Here is a 17,064-nt window from a genome sequence, read left to right as displayed (position 1 = left end):
GGGAGGTTTGCTACTTCCTGGGGTGTGTAGTCATCCTCACTCTGCCTCAGTTTTTCTACTGTCCTTGAACCCTTGTTTTCATGACATTTTATAGGTAACCTGGACTTAAAAAGATGAAAACTGAAATTCTTTCAGCAGCAACTGTTTTTTTTTTTTTTTTTAATTCCCTGGACTGATCAGAGGGTGCTCCTTATATATCCTTAGGACTGTGAAGAATTACCTAGAGGCAAGATAAGAGCTCATTAATTAAATATTTCTGTACTGGACACTCATCATGCCTGACAGTTCTCTCATTATGCCTCTGAGAGGGACACTAGCTGTCAGCAGCTGATGTAAAATAATTTTCTCACTGCTGCAACTGGAGGAGAAAAGGCTTGATAGCAGTTTTTCATGTCTATTAGGTAAATTATTTGAGAAAAATGGTTTTGCACAGAAGGGAAAGTCAAAACATCTCATGTGAAATCTTAAATAATTTATTTTTCATGACAAGAAAAAAATTAACTTTCTTCAAATGTAAACATCTTTTACTGTGCCCTAGGGACCCCTCCACTTTAGCATTTGCTGCCTCTTTCCTCAGGTACATTTGTCTATTTATTATATAGAGAATATTCTACGTGCCCTGATGTACTGTAACAGAAATGCTGAGGTTAAAGAATTCAGTTGTTTTTAGTGAATGTTGTGAACTGAGAAATCCAGTACTCTGTGGACTTTTTGGTGGGTGAGATCTCTGGGTACTTTTCAACATTCTTTTCCTTGACAGAGATGAACATATTTAAAAATCCATATCTATGTCCATGATCTACATTTATATATCTATCTATACCCAAACCTGATGAAAAATTTTGCTTTGTGATTTCATTTTTACATTAATTATAAAAGCAGAGCTCTGGTTATTTGGCCGATCATGCTGGTTTCCATATATAAAACTAGTGGATCATATCCTGATTCCATAGCTGATTATAGCCACACGCAGAAGAATGAAACTGGACCATTTTCTTACACAATACACAAAAATAGACTCAAAATGGATGAAAGACCTAAAGGTGAGACAGGAATCCATCAAAATCCTAGAGGAGAACACAGGCAGCAACCTCTTTGACCTTGGCCACAGCAAGTTCTTGCTAGATGCATCTTCAAAGGCAAGGGAAACAAAGGCAAAAATGAACTGTTGGGACTTCATCAGGATAAAAAGCTTTTGCACAGTACAGGAAACAGTCAACAAAACCAAAAGACAACTGACAGAATGGGAGAAGATATTTGCAAATGACATATCAGGTAAAGGGTTAGTATCCAAAATCTATAAAGAACTTACCAAACTCAACACCCAAAGAACAATTCGATCAAGGAATGGGCAGAAGTCATGAACAGACATTTCTCCAAAGAAGACATCCAAATGGCCAACAGACACATGAAAAAGTGCTCAACATCGCTCGGCATCACGGAAATACAAATCAAAACCACAATGAGAGACCACCTCACACCAGTGAGAATGGTTAAAATTAACAAGTCAGGAAATGACAGATGTTGGCGATGATGCAGAGAAAGGGAAACCCTCTTACACTGTTGGTGGGAATGCAAGCTGGTGCAGCCACTCGGGGGAACAGTATGGAAGTTCCTCAAAAAGCTGAAAATAGAGCTACCCTACGACCCAGTAATTGTACTACTAGGTATTTACGCCAAAGATAGAAATGTAGTGATCCAAAGGGGCACCTGCACCCCAATGTTTATAGCAGCAATGCCCACAATAGCCAAACTGTGGAAAGAGCCCAGATGTCCATCGACAGATGAATGGAATACAGTGAATACAATGGAATATTATGCAGCCATCAAAATTGGAAATCTTGGGCGCCTGGGTGGCTCAGTTGGTTGAACGACTGCCTTCGGCTCAGGTCATGATCCTGGAGTCCCTGGATCGAGTCCCGCATCGGGCTCCTTGCTCAGCAGGGAGTCTGCTTCTCCCTCTGACCCTCTTCCCTCTCGTGCTCTCTCTCATTCTCTCTCTCTCAAATAAATAAATAAAATCTTTAAAAAAAAAATGGAAATCTTACCATTTGCAATGACATGGATGGAACTAGAGGGTATTATGCTAAGTGAAATAAGTCAATCAGAGAGATAATTATCATATGATCTCAATGATATGTGGAATTTAAGAAAAAAGGCAGAGGATCATAGGGGAAGAGAGAAAAAAAATGAAACAAGATGAAATCAGAGAGGGAGACAAACCATAAGAGACTCTGAATCAGAGGAAACAAACTGAGGGTTGCTGTGGGGGGAGAGGAGGTGGAGGGATCGTGTAACTGGGTGACGGACCTTGGGGAGGGTATGTGTTATAATGAGCACTGGGTATTATAGAAGACTGATGAATCACTGAACTCTACCTCTGAAACAAATAATATACTATATGTTAATTAATTGAATTTAAATTAATAATAATAGAATGAAGCAAAGGAAGGCACATCTTGAAGGTCGTCAGAGACTTACCTCCAGGGCAGCACTGGATCCAAAGAGTCTTACAAGCAATTCCTGGAAACTTTCCTGAAAGAAACACTATTTTAAATATTTCAACCCTTCACAATTGGGTTTTATAATAACTGATGCTCAAAGAAAACCATGTATAAAGCTAGCCTGATGCAGAAGTATCAGATTAGAAAAACAAGCGGGACTAAGGTTTATTCTGAAATACAGGTATTGTGGATGTGTTGATGCCCCGCCCACATCAGACTTCCACCAAAGTGAATCCTCAGCTATTCTGCCCCTGGGGCATCTCCCAGCCTAGGGGCTTGAGCTGTCTACAGGCAGGTGCAGCCCAGAGGTGTGCAGGAATTTATGCCTCAGAGACAACTCACAGCCATTGGGATGAAAACTCAATGAGGATGAATTACAAGGTGCATCATACACAATTCCTCTGAGGGAGCTTAAAAGAAATTGAACACTAGTTGCCCTCAGTAGTCATGAGCTTATCAATGCATCCTTTATTTTCTTCACCTCCTTCCCTGTCTTATTCTCCCCACTCCCTCACTCCAGTTTCCTGGTCACCTCTCAAGTAGACTACCTGTACCAACATACCTGCCTCTGGTTCTGCTCTTGGGGAAACACACTAAGATGTGGAAATGATTCAATATTAGGAAATCTCTTCATGTAATTAATTTCATGAGTATATCCACAGAGAAAAGCAATATAATCCTCTTAACAGATAAAAAAAAAATTCACTATAATTCAACATCCATTCTGATGAGAACTACTGTTAAAATTTGAATGGAAAACATTTCCTTACTATCTCTATCAGTTAGGGTCCATTTAAAAAAAATAGAAACCACTCTAGACTTGTAAAACAAAAGTAATTTGATATGGGAATTGATTACAAGCATAATGGAAGGACGGGAGGAAGGTAAGGTCACTAAAAACAGTAACCGCAGTGAATGACCAGTATCCTCGGGCTTGAGGGACGATGTTTTCCAGCAGTTAAGGGAATGATGCCACAGAGGCTCCTGCTTTTTGGTCAGCTGCTACGCAGGACTCAGGAGCCTGCACCCCCCAACCACTGTTGGCCATTGCCACGGTCACTGTTGGTGGTGGTGTTGCCACTGTCCTTGCTGTGCTGCCACCAGATATGCCATCAGAGACTGGAAGTAGGAAGAGGGTTCCATCCTCGTCTTCTGGTCTCCCACCAGCAGAAAGATCAAAAGTCAGCTGGTGACAATACCTGCGAAATGCGGTCTTTGGTATTCCAGCCCTCCTACTATATATATCAAAGTACAAACTTGGTAACCAAAATCATACAAAACGGAAATAGTAGCCTGGAATATTTTCCTTTATTGTCAGGGACAAGACAAAGAGGCAAGGTATCACAACTCCTTTAAAATATATATATATGTATATATGCATATATATATGATGATATACATATATATCATCATCCATTTTAGGTGTACAATTCAGTGATTTTTTAGTATATTCATAGATACATGCAACCAACAGCACAGTCAATTTTTGGCAATTTTTATCACCTCAGAGAGAAATCCTGTGCTCTTTGGCTTATCACCCCCTTTGCCCCCTCCCCTGTCTCCACATGTTTCCTCCATCCAGCCCTAAACAATTAATCTATTTCCTGTCTCTTCAGATTTACCTATTCTGGATTTTCATATAAATGTAGTCGTATAATACTTGGTCTTTTGTAACTGGCTTCTTTTGCTTAGAGTATTTTCAGTGTTCACCCATGTCTAGTATGTATCAGTACTTCATCACCCTTTATGGCCGAATAATATTGCATTGTATGAATATGCCCATATCTCACAACTCTTATTTAATATTTTCCTTAAAACTGTAATTTGGTTGGCTAATATTTTTCTTTAAGTTTCCTTTAAGTTGTAGCTCTTATTTAATATTTTCCTTTAAGTTATGAAAGTAAGCATGACTACTGGAAAATAAAAGAGAAAATTATCTTTATTTTCCGATTATATGATTGTCTACCTTGAAAACCAAAAGGATTAAGGAAAAATGATTATAACTAATTAAAAAGCTCTGCACAGTGACTTTCCTGTATAACAGCCAGTCAGCAAATACTGTAGAAAAATATTTCATCCATAATATCAACAAATGCTTCTATACTTATTAACAAAACTATGGTGCAATGTACAGGATACCCACACACACAAATCTCAGAAACATGAGACTTCCATAATGAAGCTGTCCTGTTGCTAAAGAGAATATTGTAAATGTACTGTAAATTAATTTATAAATATGTTGCTCTCAAATGAAAATCCTAATGACACTTATGTAGGAGCTTTATAAAACAGTTCTTAAGATTACCCAGAAGAATAAATGGATGGGAATATATCAGTAAAATTTTAAAAAAGAAAAAGAGTGAAGAGAGAATTTCATTATTAAATATTTAATGTATTACAAATAAAATAATTTAAGCAGTTTTCTTATGTACCAAGAATAGACAGAGTAATTGGTAAAATGTAATATATAATCCAGAGGCAGTGTTAAATATGAGTAAGAAATTAGTATATGATAAAAGTATAATTAAGATTCATCATTATTATTCAATAGGACACCTGACTAGTCATTGCAACCTTGCAGTCATGAACGCTCCTAGTTGCAGACATAAAGAAAAAAAAAAACACTTTAATAAGCTGTCTTATGCTACATTAGCTAACATTATTAGGTAGCTTTCAGAATTTTCAGAGTTGAAAGAGAATAACTTGTATACCTAGCAAAAATATCCTTCAGAAAGAAGGTGAAATGAAGGTATTTTCAGGTAAAAACTGAGAGGATTATTCACAAACAGATTTGCACTAAAAAAAAAAAAAGCTACTAAAGGAAGGTCTTTAGGCAAAAGCAAAATGATCCCAGAAGGAAATAGAGAAATACAGGAATAAATGAAGAACCACAGAAGAGGTAAATAGGTAGAAAGATATAATGGATAATGGAAAAATTGTATAAAAAAACCATAATAATGATGTTATTGGGTTTTAAATATATGCACAATTAAAAGGCATGAAAATAAGAGTTTAAAAAGGCGATGGTGATGTAAATGGAGTTGAAATATTCTAAGGACCTAATATTGTCTGGGGAGTGACAGAAGAATTGAATATAGATACAAAAGTTCTAAACAAAATATTTGCAAATAGAATATCAATTTATTAAAAAAGGTAATATATCATAATCAAGTTCTATTCTAGGTAGGCATGCAAGGTTCTTTAATATTAAAAATGTCAATCAATGTAACTCAACACATTAACAGAATAAAGGGGAAAAATAATATGATTTTCTCAGAAGATGAACACACAGTTGGTAAAATTCAGTACTTACATTTGTTATTTAAAAACTTAGGAATAGAGAAAGCTTCTTTAATCTGTAAATATGTGTCTTCAAAAAAACCTACAGTAAAATCATAGTTAATGGTGAGATACTGAAAACTTTCCCTCCGATCCCAGGAATGAGACAGATGCCTGCCATCATCACTTCTGTTCAACATTTCCTGGAAATCCTAGGCACAGAAAAAGGCAAACAAAAGAAATAAAATATATAAAAATTTGAAACAAATGAACAAACAAATACATCTTTCATGAATTGTAAATGTCATGATTACATGTCTAGACAATCAAACAAATCTGCAGAAACACTATTAGAATTAATGAGTGAATTTCGGAAGGTCACTAGATATAAGATCAGTATATAAAATTCAAGATGCAACAAACAATTAGAAAATAAAATTTTAAAAATAATATTACAATATCACTGAAAACATTAAATAACTAGGAGGAAGATCTAATAAAAGATATGCAAGACTTTTATACAGGAAACTATAAAACTTTATAAAAACCACAAAACTATATAACTAAACGAGAGATGTATCATTCTCATGGACTGTAAAGCTCAATATTGTAAAGACATAGTCCTCCTAAATTCATCTATAGATTCAATGCAATCCCAAGTAAAATTGCAGCCGACAATATTTACAACAAAACGAGGTGACCATGGGTGGGAGACAAGGACATGTGCCCCTGAAGGAAAGACTGGCTGCCCAGCTCCGAGGAGCTCTCAGCGATTTCAGGATCTGCCTCAGCTGCAGAGAGCCACCTTGCCTGCAATCATACCTTTCCCGGGGCAGGCCACTTCCAAGAGCTGAACAAGAGGAAGTATACACTTGGCGCCGTTTGCATCCACGGTGGGACAGTTGTGACAGGCAATACTTTCTCCAGACCTCTGCTGGGTTGCTGGAGGCATTGCCAGCATGCACTGAAGTTCTGCAAGTCCTTCTGCCCCATCATTCCTTTCATCTGTGTTGTTTCCTAAGAAGCACTCTGCCCTCTAAACTCCATCATAATGGATGCTTCTGGCAATCCCCAACCTGAGACATAAGGCATTCCTGTGAACTGTAAAATACTAGCAAGCAGGAAAAACCAGTAACTATCATGATACCTGCATGGGACCTGCATCTTCACTGGGGGAAAGCAGAGGGAAACAATGCAATGTTTGACCTGAGAAGAGCAGATCTCTAAAGTCGCCTCTAAGTATTTCCTAAAAAGCCTGATGGGCTAGGTTGCAATCCCTGAAAATGATATATCCCCTCTGGGAGAGGTTTTGCCAAGTCTGATAATGGGTTAGTGCAAGGGGACAGTGGTAAGGCCTGAAGAAGATGAAGAAATCTAGCCCTTGTGAATTTTCAAAACTGACCATCCAGGATTCCCTTCTTAGTGTCCCAGATGAGTATGACAGGGATAACAGGTGAGGGGAAGAGCAGGTGTAGGTAAAGGTGGGAGATGGGGACAGACCTGGGGAATATAAGAAGTTAAGCTGCTATATTTTTGAACACCAAGAAAGCAACAGAAGAGGGAGCTCTATAAAGAAAGCTGCCCCGAATTAGGCCTCCATATAAAAGTTTTTTTTTTTTTTTTTAAGATTTTATTTATTTAGGGCGCCTGGGTGGCTTAGTCATTGTGCGTCTCCCTTCGGCTCGGGTCATGGTCCCGGTGTCCTGGGATCGAGCCCCGCATCGGGCTCCCTGTTCAGCAGGGGGCCTGCTTCTCCCTCTCCCACTCCCCCTGCTTGTGTTGCCTCTCTTGCTGTGTCTCTCTCTCTCAAATAGATAGAATCTTTGAAAAAAAAAAAAAAGATTTTATTTACTTATTTGAGAGAGAGAGAGACAGAGCATGCTCAGGGGGCAAGAGGCAGAGGGAGAGGGAGAAGCAGGCTCCCTGCTGGGCAGGGAGCATGATGCGGGGCTCGATTCCAGGACCCCGATTCAGGGATCATGACCTGAGCTGAAGCCAGACACCTAACCGACTGAGCCACCAAGGCGCCCCTCCATATAAAAGTTTAGGAAAACAAATTTCATGTGATAAATAAGCCACAGAAATTATTGAGGTAAAATCCTACATAAAACTGTAAGAAAAAAAATCACTGTTAGAGATAATTATACCATTCCAGAAAGACAAGCCAATAGGACAGATGAAAACTGTACTCCTATTTTAATGTGAGCTAGAAGACATGAAGAAAATACAAGACATGACCCACTCCCCCCCGAAAAAAATCAGAATTAGAAAAACAGAGAAATGAAGTGATAGGACTCAGAAAGAATTAGAAGAAGAAATACCATATGACCCAGCAATCCTGCTTTATCTATCCAAAGGAATTGAAATCAGGGTCTTGAATTGCTATCTTCACTCTCAAATTTATTGCAGCATTATTTACAATAGCCAGGACATGGAAGCAACCTAACTGTTCATCACAAGATGAATGAATAAAGAAGATGTAATATATAAATGCAATGGAATATTCTTCAGCCTTAAAAAAGAAGGAAATCCTGCCATTGGTGACAACATGAATGAACCTGGAGGATATAAGGTAAGTGAAATAAGCCAGACATGGAAGGAAAATTGCTACATGGTACCACTGAAATGAGGAATCTAAAATAGTTAAACTCATAGGAGTTTAGAGAGTAAAATGGTTTAGAGAGTAAAATGGTTTAGTTTAGAGAGTAAAATGGTGGTTGCCACAGCTGGGGGCGGGGAGAAACAGGGAGGTATTAGTCAAAAGCTATGAAGTTTCATTTTTTCAAGATGAATAAGTCAGAGAGATTTACTGTAAAACAGACTGTCTATACATAATAATACTGTATTTTATACTTAAAAATTTGTTAAGAGATCTGATGTTAAGCGTTCTTATCACAAAGCAGTAAAAATAAAAAAAATAAGTAAATAAATAGGGCAGGAGGAAACTTTGGGAGGCAGTGGATATATTTATGGCATAGATTGTGGCAATGGTTTCACAAATGTATATTTACCTCCATATTCAAGTTGTGTCAATTAAATATATACAAATTTTTCTATGTCAATCATACCTCAATAAAGTGGTTTTTAAAAGAGAGAAAGAACTAGAAACTAAAAGAAAACAATAACTTCAGACATAAATACTAAACTAGAAAGAACACAGGGATAAACATTTTGGAAGAGCATTTAAATATTATTTTTATTTATCATGCATGTAGGTTTACATGCTTAATCATGAACATCTAGACTCTAGACTTCCATTCTTAAGAAAGATATTCACACAGAAAAAAATCTCTCAGTGAAAAATGATAGATTATGACATCATGAGTTAGGAAAAAAAAAACAAGTTCCCTGACTTCAGAGGAAGAACTTTTAAGTCACCCAGCCAATCTTCCCCTCCACCCGCTACCTTTCTTGCACACCTGGAATACTCTCTTGCCCAAGTTGCCAAGGGCTTTACTGCCACACTGACATGGGTTAGAATCTTATTGCATGATCTCAGACAAGTTATTCAACTTCTCTAGGCTCTATCTTCTTGATCTGTAAAAGCAGATAATATATATAATCTACCAATGGTTTAATATGTGAACTAATGTCTGCAAAGGATTTGGCACATAATAGTCAGTGCTCGGGAAATGTTAGCACCCTTTCTTATCACTCATGAATTGACCCTTCGGTTTATCATATTTGGCTAGGCCACAGTACCCAGATATTTGGTCAAACATTATTCTAGATGTTTCTGTGAAGATATTTAATTTTTTTTAAATTTTTTTAAATTTTTTTAAAAGATTTTATTTATTTATTTGACAGAGAGAGACACAGCATGAGAGAGAAACAAGCAGGGGGAGTGGGAGAGGGAGAAGCAGGCTTCCCGCCCGGTAGGGAGCGGGATGGGGGGCTCGATCCTAGGACCCTGGGATCATGACCTGAGCCCTGGGATCATGACCTGAGCTGAAGGCAGACGCTTAACCACTGAGCCACCCAGGCGCCCCAGGCTACTGATTTTAAATGTTAATCTCATCTTTAAAATACACAGAGGGGCGCCTGGGTGGCTCAGTCGTTAAGGTTAAGCATCTGCATTCGGCTCAGGTGAAAGAATGAAAGAATCTCTGAAATGTCCTTTTTCTTCTTTTTTTTTTTTTTAAGATTTTATTTATTTGAGAGACAGACAGAATGAGAGAGAAAGCACATGAGATGGGGGGAGGGTCAGAGGGAGAAGCAGACTCCCTGCTGAGCAGGGAGCCCGATGCGGGACTCGATCCCGGGACTCCAGGATCATGACCTGAGCCGAAGGCAGTCGCTCAACCAACTGAGCCACCCAGGCGCCCTGAAATGTCCTTTTTCCCCACTCCTGGCCAAACACTGTGCCCCAAAGCTACCCCTTTTCTCTTGCCTACCTCATCTTATGAATCCTGCTTATGACTGGGGCGCCTGGGGAGATGATGATGCTTTCGAATTGAATACGTTCGGTGCATTCTTCAAGGAGGGCCCTCTCTGGCTCTGACAAAGGCCGTTCAGATCCTAGAGGCTGGGACTTTTGTAGGGACAAACGGCTGAGGGAAAAGAGAAGCAGGCTTTGTGCGAAGCCCTGAATGAAGCACTTTCCATATAGAGAGTCTGAATGGGAGTGGTCTTATCTTGTATTTTTGTGAAAACCAGCTTTCTTTTCCTCTCTTCTCATTCCCTCTATCCCTCTCTGTCTTCCTTCCCTTCCTTCCAAAAAACAGTTAATTAGCTGGTACTATGTTCCTGACACTGTTTATATGTGCCAGAGATGCATCAATGACCAAGACAAAGTACCTGTACTCGTGAAGCATGAGTTCTAGTAGGGGAGAAACACATATAAAATACAGATAAGAACAGACAGTGGCAAGAGCTAGATAGAGAGAGACTGAGAGGTGCTGTTTATCAGGATTAGGCAGGGAAGTCCTCACATTGAGGTTGAAACCTGAATGGAAGGAGGCAACATACAGAACTCTATGGGAATATGATCCTGGACAGAGGGGACAGAGTCAAGAATGTGGTGTGTTTGAGGGATGAAAAGATCAAAGTATCAGGAGCATGGTGGGCGAGGGGAAAATGGCAAGAGATGAGATTGGAGAGGGAGGCAGAGGTCATATCACATGGACTTTGGAGGCCAAGGTAAAGAGTTTGGATTTTATTCTAATAATCGAGGGAAGCCATTGGCAGGTTTTAAGCAGGAGAGTGATGGCGATCTGATTTATGCATTCCATATATTTTTGACCTTTTCACTTGAACCCTGGCTAGTAATTTTGAGTCTGGCAGTGCCATTAGAAAGCCTCAAATTACCAGCTCTAAATCAAATTGGTCAGAAGTGCTGTCACCCTTAGTTGAGAGTTGAAGTCAACATAGGAATCAACCCAATTTAAAAATGAGCAAAGGATTTGAATGACGTTTCGTAAAAGAACATATATGAATGGTCATTAAGCACATAAATAGATGAATGAACATTAGTCAGGAAAATGCAAATTAAAATCACAGTGATATGTCACTATACACACACTAGAATGGCTAACATTAAAGACAGACAATATTGAGTGCTGGTAAGGATGTGAAGTAACTGGAACTCACATACAGTGCTGATGGGGCTGCATAATGGTACAGCCACTTTGGAAAATAGTTTGGCAATTTCTTATATTTTCACTTTACTGTAAGATTCAGAAATCCCCCCCTAAATATTTACCCAAGAGAAATGAAAGCATATGTCCACACAAAGACTTGTACACACATGTCCATAGCAGCTTTATTCATAACATCCAAAACCTGAAAACAATCCAAATATCCATCAACAGGTGAATGGATAAACAAACTGTGGTGTATTCGTACAGTGAAACTCTACTCAGCAGTAGAGAGGAATGAACTTCTGCTACAAACAAGCAGGAATAAATATGAAAAATATTTGTTTAATAAACAAAACATTGTTTAGCAAAAGAAGTGAGATGAAAAGACAGTGTTTAATGTGGGATTCCACTTATATGAAATACAAGAACAGACAATAATCCACATCGACTGAGAGGAGATCAGTGGTCGCCCCCGGGACTTGGGGTGAGACAATAAAAGCCTTGAGGAAATTTCGGGGGATGATGAAAATATCCTGTATCTTGACTGTGGTGATGATTACACTTGTGTAAACAAATCAAACCATATATTTAAAATGGGTGCATTTTATTTATGTGACTATAAAAACCAGCAGGAAATACTTGCAGGATATTCCCACGAGGGAGCCCCTGCCTTTCAGAAAAGCTTGTAATCCCAGGCTCTGTTAAGCCTTGGGGAGTCAATACAGAGACACACCTATCTTCTTCCTTCTTTCCTTCCGTTTCCCACTTCTAACTCCAAGTAACCCCAACTCCAAGTTTCCCCACCAACTGAGTCAAGTATGACATGGAATTATCATTTCTAATAGGCAAGACTAATAAGCTACCCAAATATCCAGCAACAGTAGAATGGATAAAAGACATACTACGTAACAACAAAATGAATGAATTACGGCTACCCACAACAAAATGGGAGAATCTCACCAACAGTACCAGGTCCAAAAAAAAAAAAAGAGCACTCACCTAAATATACCCCTCTACCCCATGGAGTTTTCTAGGCACCCATGTTGAAAAGCAATTAACCACAAATTTAAGGCTTTGTTTCTGAACTTTCAATTCTGAATTTTTGCGAGTTCTATGCTGTCTACATTATTCTAACGTTGAATAAAGTTTTGGAATGGAAAAGTGTGAATACTAAAATTTTATTCATCTTTTTCAAAACTGTTTTTCACTATTCTGGGTCCCTTCTGTTTCCATATAATTTTAAAATCACCTTGTCAATTTCTGCAAAAAAGTCAGCAGGGATGTTGAGAGGGATGGCACAGAATATGTAGATCAATTTGGGGAGTACTGCCATTTTAACAATATTAATACTTCTAATCCATGATATCTAGGATGTCTTTCCATTTACCTAGGTCTCCTTTAGTATATTTTGACACTGCTTTGTACTTTTCAAAGTACAAGTGTTGCACTTTTGTTGCTTATTCTTAACAATTATTTCATTTATAAGTATTTTATTCTTTTTAATGTTATCATAATGGAATTTTTTTCTTAAAAAAATCACTTGAGCCTTTGGGTGTGTCTATTTCTGGGTTCTCCACACCATTCCACTGATCTTTATTTCTTCTTACACACTGTGTTGGTAAATAAAGCTAGGTAGTATGCCTTAACATCAGGAAGTGACCCTTCTCACTCTATTCTCCTTATGAAGGCCGTTTTTGCCATTTTAGCCTTGACAAATTAGTTTTAGAATAAGCTTATTGTGTCTAAAAAAGTAAAAACAAAAAACAAAACTTCGGGGCACCTGGGTGGCTCAGTGGTTAAGCATCTGCCTTCGGCTCAGGTCATGCTCTCAGGGTCCTGGGATCCAGCCCCGTGTCAGGCTCCCTGCTCCATGGGGAGCCTGCTTCTCCCTCTCCCACTCCCCCTGCTTGTGTTCACTCTCTCGCTGTCTCTCTCTGTCAAATAAATAAATAAAATCTCTTAAAAAAAAAAAAAAACCTCGCTGAGATTTTAATGGGAACTGTATTAAACCTATATTCAATTTTAGGAAAACTGGAATTTTATAGTGTCTGATTACTTTCACGAACACAGTTATTTTCAGCATACCTACGATTTTGTTTTCATTAGTACTGCCTATAAGAGTACTTCATTTTTAATTTCAGTTTCCACATGTTGGAAATGGGATTGGTATTTGAGTGGTGATCTTATAATTGGCCACTTCGCTGAACCTATTCATTATCATTAGTTCCAGGTTTTTCATCAGTTCCTTGGGATTGTCTATATACACAATCATGTCGTCTGCAAATGGGGACATTTTTATTTCTTCCTTTCCAATCTGAATTCCTTTAATTTCCTTTACTTGCCTTATTCTATGTAGCTAGAAATGTCAGTTAAATAACAGTGGTTAAGAACAAACATCCCTGACTTACTCCCAGTCTGAAAGGAGAGGCATTCAGAATTTCACTGTGAAGTATGATGTTGGCTCTATGTTTTTACAGATGCCCTTTAAATATAATTAAGGTAATTACCATCTAATCCAAACTGTGGATAGTTTTTATCATGAATGGGTGTTGGATGTAGTCACATGTTGATATGATCATATAATTTTCTTTTAACCTGTTCATAGAGTGGATTTCACTGGGTGATTTTAGAATGTCGGAATGGGCCTTAAGTACCTGGAATAACCTCCACATCATCATGATGTCGAATTTTCTATATATATTGCGGATATCAACACGCAATTATTTTCTTAAAGAATTTTTTTTGTGTCTCTATTCACAGGGAATATTTGTTTTCTCTTGTTGTGCTGTCTTTCTCTTGTGCTGACAGGAGGATAGTAACTGGACTCCTAACACGAGCCTGGGCAGTGTTCCATCCTCAACTATATTCTGGAAACTACTGTGTAAAAATGACACTAGTCTTCTTTAAGAGTCTCAAGGAATTCTTCATTGAAAACATCTGGCCCTAGATATTTCCTTCCTGGAGATTTTAAATTGCTAACTCCATTTCCTTACGGTTTGTAGAACCATTCATACGATCTGTTTAATTCTGACCGAGTTCGGATAGTCTGTGGTTTGGGAAGAATCGGTCCATCTCATCTAAGCTGGGGTACAGCTGTCGGTGGCGTATTCCGCAATGACCCTTTCAATGGCTCGGGACCAGCGGTAATGTCCCCTCTGTCATCCCTGAGATTGGTGAATACTTTTGCTTTCACTGATTTACTATCTTGTCTTCCTATTCTCTGTTTCACTGATCTGCTCTGATATTTATTTCCTTTCTTCTGCATGCATTGGTTTAATTCTGCTCTTCTTCTTCTAGTTTCCCAAGCGAGGAACTTGGATTATTAATTTGAGATCTTAAGTCGGCACTGACTGCTATGAAATTCCCTCTCAGCACTGCTGTACATGCATTCCGTGTACTTTGTTGTCTTTTCATTTTCATGCAGGTATATATATTTTGTTTCCGAGATACTTATCTCATAACTAGAGCGCACTGTTTACTTTTCACATATTTTAGAGTTCTCCTGTTGCGCTGTTTCTAGTTTCTACTTTGATTCTACTGTGATGAAACAACCGCTGTATGATTTCAAATTCTTTTCCAGTTTTTTGAGGTTTTATGGAAATGCTTTATCTTGGTACATGTTCTATGGACACCTGAAATAAATATGTGCTCTCCTCCTGTTTGGTAGAGTGATCTGTATACGTCAGTTAGATCTGACTGGCGGATTCAGTGAGGATCTTCTGTCACTGCTGATTTCCTGCCCAGCACTTCTATCCAAGGCTCAGAGAGTGGCGCTGAAGTTCTCACTCATAACTGTGGATTTGTCTATTTCTTTTGTTCAGCTCCAACAGTTTTTGATTCATGACTTTTCTGATTCCGTTATCTGGTGAGTGCAAATTGAGGATTATTTTCTTCTTCCTGATGGGTAACCCTGATATCATTATGTGATGTCCTTCTTTATCTCCAGTCATTTTCTTTACTCTGAGCTCTATTTCACTGGATATTAATATAGGCCCTCCTACTTCTGATCAATTTTTTGTGGTTTATCTTTCCCATCCTGTTACTTTCTTTCATCCTACCTGTGTCATTGGATTTAAATTCCTCGTGAATGGCACACAGCTGGGTCTCACTTCTTTATCCACTCTATCTCAGGATTGGTATATTCAGACTGCTCATAATAAAAGTAATTACTGACACATTAGAGTATAAGTCTGCATTTTATTATTTGTTTTCTATTGGTTTCCTCTGGTATTCATTCTTCGGTTTCAAATTTCCTGCTTTCTTGTGTGTTACCTGAACCCTTTTCGGGAGTCCATCTTAGGATCTCAGACTGTATCTCTATGCATATTTTTTGTAGTGTTTGTTCTGGGTACTAAAATATACATGCTAATACTTATTAAATTGTTTAAAATATTTATTAAATTGCATTCCCTCAAAAAAACAGGATAAAGAAACTGTCTTTCAAATTTACCTGTTAAAAAAGATGTTTAGGCTGAGTAACGAAGGAGGACCCCTCAAGTGTCACCTTCAGTCCTGCTCTGCTTGTGTCCCTCTGGATCCTTCTCAAACACCTGGACTTCAGAGCCGATGTTAGGACCTGGACAACCTTCAACTTTTAAGTCTCCTGTTCCAAACAGTTACCCTCCTTGACACATTCCTCAAGTAGTAATATTGAAGTCGACAGATTCGTCTACAATTTTAGGTACTTCTTAGGAGGGTGCCTTCTTAAGCCAGGAAACAATCTTCTTCGGGTTTTCCTTCTTCGCCCTGCAAGCATGATCTAACCTTGACTCTGCAGAGTTCTAGCCTACCACTTTCTAAGTGCATGTCAACGAGCTGCTTCTCCTACGGAGAGTTTGAGGCTGGAAAACGAGGAGTTTATACCCGGACTCATCTAACATGAAAGCCCACATTCTACTCTCTCCCATTGTCCAGGCTGCTGCTCTCCTGTGAGCTGTACAACACTCCCTATACCCGCAAACCTGGTCCAGGTTTGGTGAACACACTTCAAACACCCACACAATGACTATCAATACACTAAGTTTAATTTCACATTCAGATACAGAATTAAAAGGGCTACCCTCAAATGTAAAATCCACAATGGAAATATCCAAGCATTAATTCCTGAGTAGCAGTATGGTTAAATAACAGAGAAATTACTTTTCTGGTTAGTGATAAGTACTGCTAGGATCCTTAAATAAAAAATAAAAGGACAAAGCCATTTGCAACCATATTGTTACTATTTCTTTATGATGGTTAAGTCAACCAGTAACTTTTATCACTACAAAAATCACAAAATTGGTTTAACAAATATAAATCCACTAAAAATTTATCATTTCATAGTAATTACTAGAAATTATATCTCAAATTTTTCAATATGAGTGTAAAACTGGAAATATAAAAAAACTAAGTCAGGTACAGAGGCCACCCCTATTTTTTAGCGTACAACAACATTTCCTAAAGGCTAGTGAAAATATTTTAGAAGTCCTGCTGCTACCAAATCTGTAAACATCAGGGTCAGGTAGGGACCGTACACATGCTCATATACAATATGGATCTAGTGCGGGAGGACTACCCACACCGTGCTGCCCAGGGAGCACTGAAGTGACAAACAGAAAGAAAGACGTACAGCTACCACCGCATTCAAGTAAAACGTTTCCCTGGACGTCTACAAAGGCCCACGTCACTCATCCATCTCTCACAGGTGGAGAGCAACCTGGGGG

At 38.5% G+C, this 17,064-nt stretch overlaps 1 protein-coding gene across 22 annotated transcripts in view; it reads right to left on the bottom strand.

The window, feature by feature from the left end:
- LOC148162120 (putative phospholipid-transporting ATPase IIB) overlaps positions 1–17,064 on the bottom strand; it is a 78,375-nt gene that overhangs the window by 2,405 nt on the left and 58,906 nt on the right. For 10 of the 22 annotated variants that reach the window (XM_088020249.1, XM_088020250.1, XM_088020247.1 and 7 more), the window contains 2 exons: positions 6,606–6,859; positions 458–5,995 (listed from right to left, as the gene is read on the bottom strand). The gene's annotated coding sequence lies outside the window, so the exon portion shown is untranslated. Of the gene's footprint in view, positions 1–457; positions 5,996–6,605; positions 6,860–17,064 lie in introns of those variants that run through there. The other 12 variants (XM_088020258.1, XM_088020260.1, XM_088020259.1 and 9 more) reach the window with 7 other exon arrangements.

The sequence above is a fragment of the Eumetopias jubatus genome, unplaced genomic scaffold (genome assembly GCF_037043125.1).
Source record: "Eumetopias jubatus isolate StellerSeaLion01/CBP00866 unplaced genomic scaffold, mEumJub1_p1.0 scaffold_20, whole genome shotgun sequence".
NCBI lineage: Eukaryota > Metazoa > Chordata > Mammalia > Carnivora > Otariidae > Eumetopias > Eumetopias jubatus.
The sequence above is the reverse complement of the archived record's forward strand: the minus strand, read 5'-3'. Positions and strand labels throughout refer to the sequence as shown.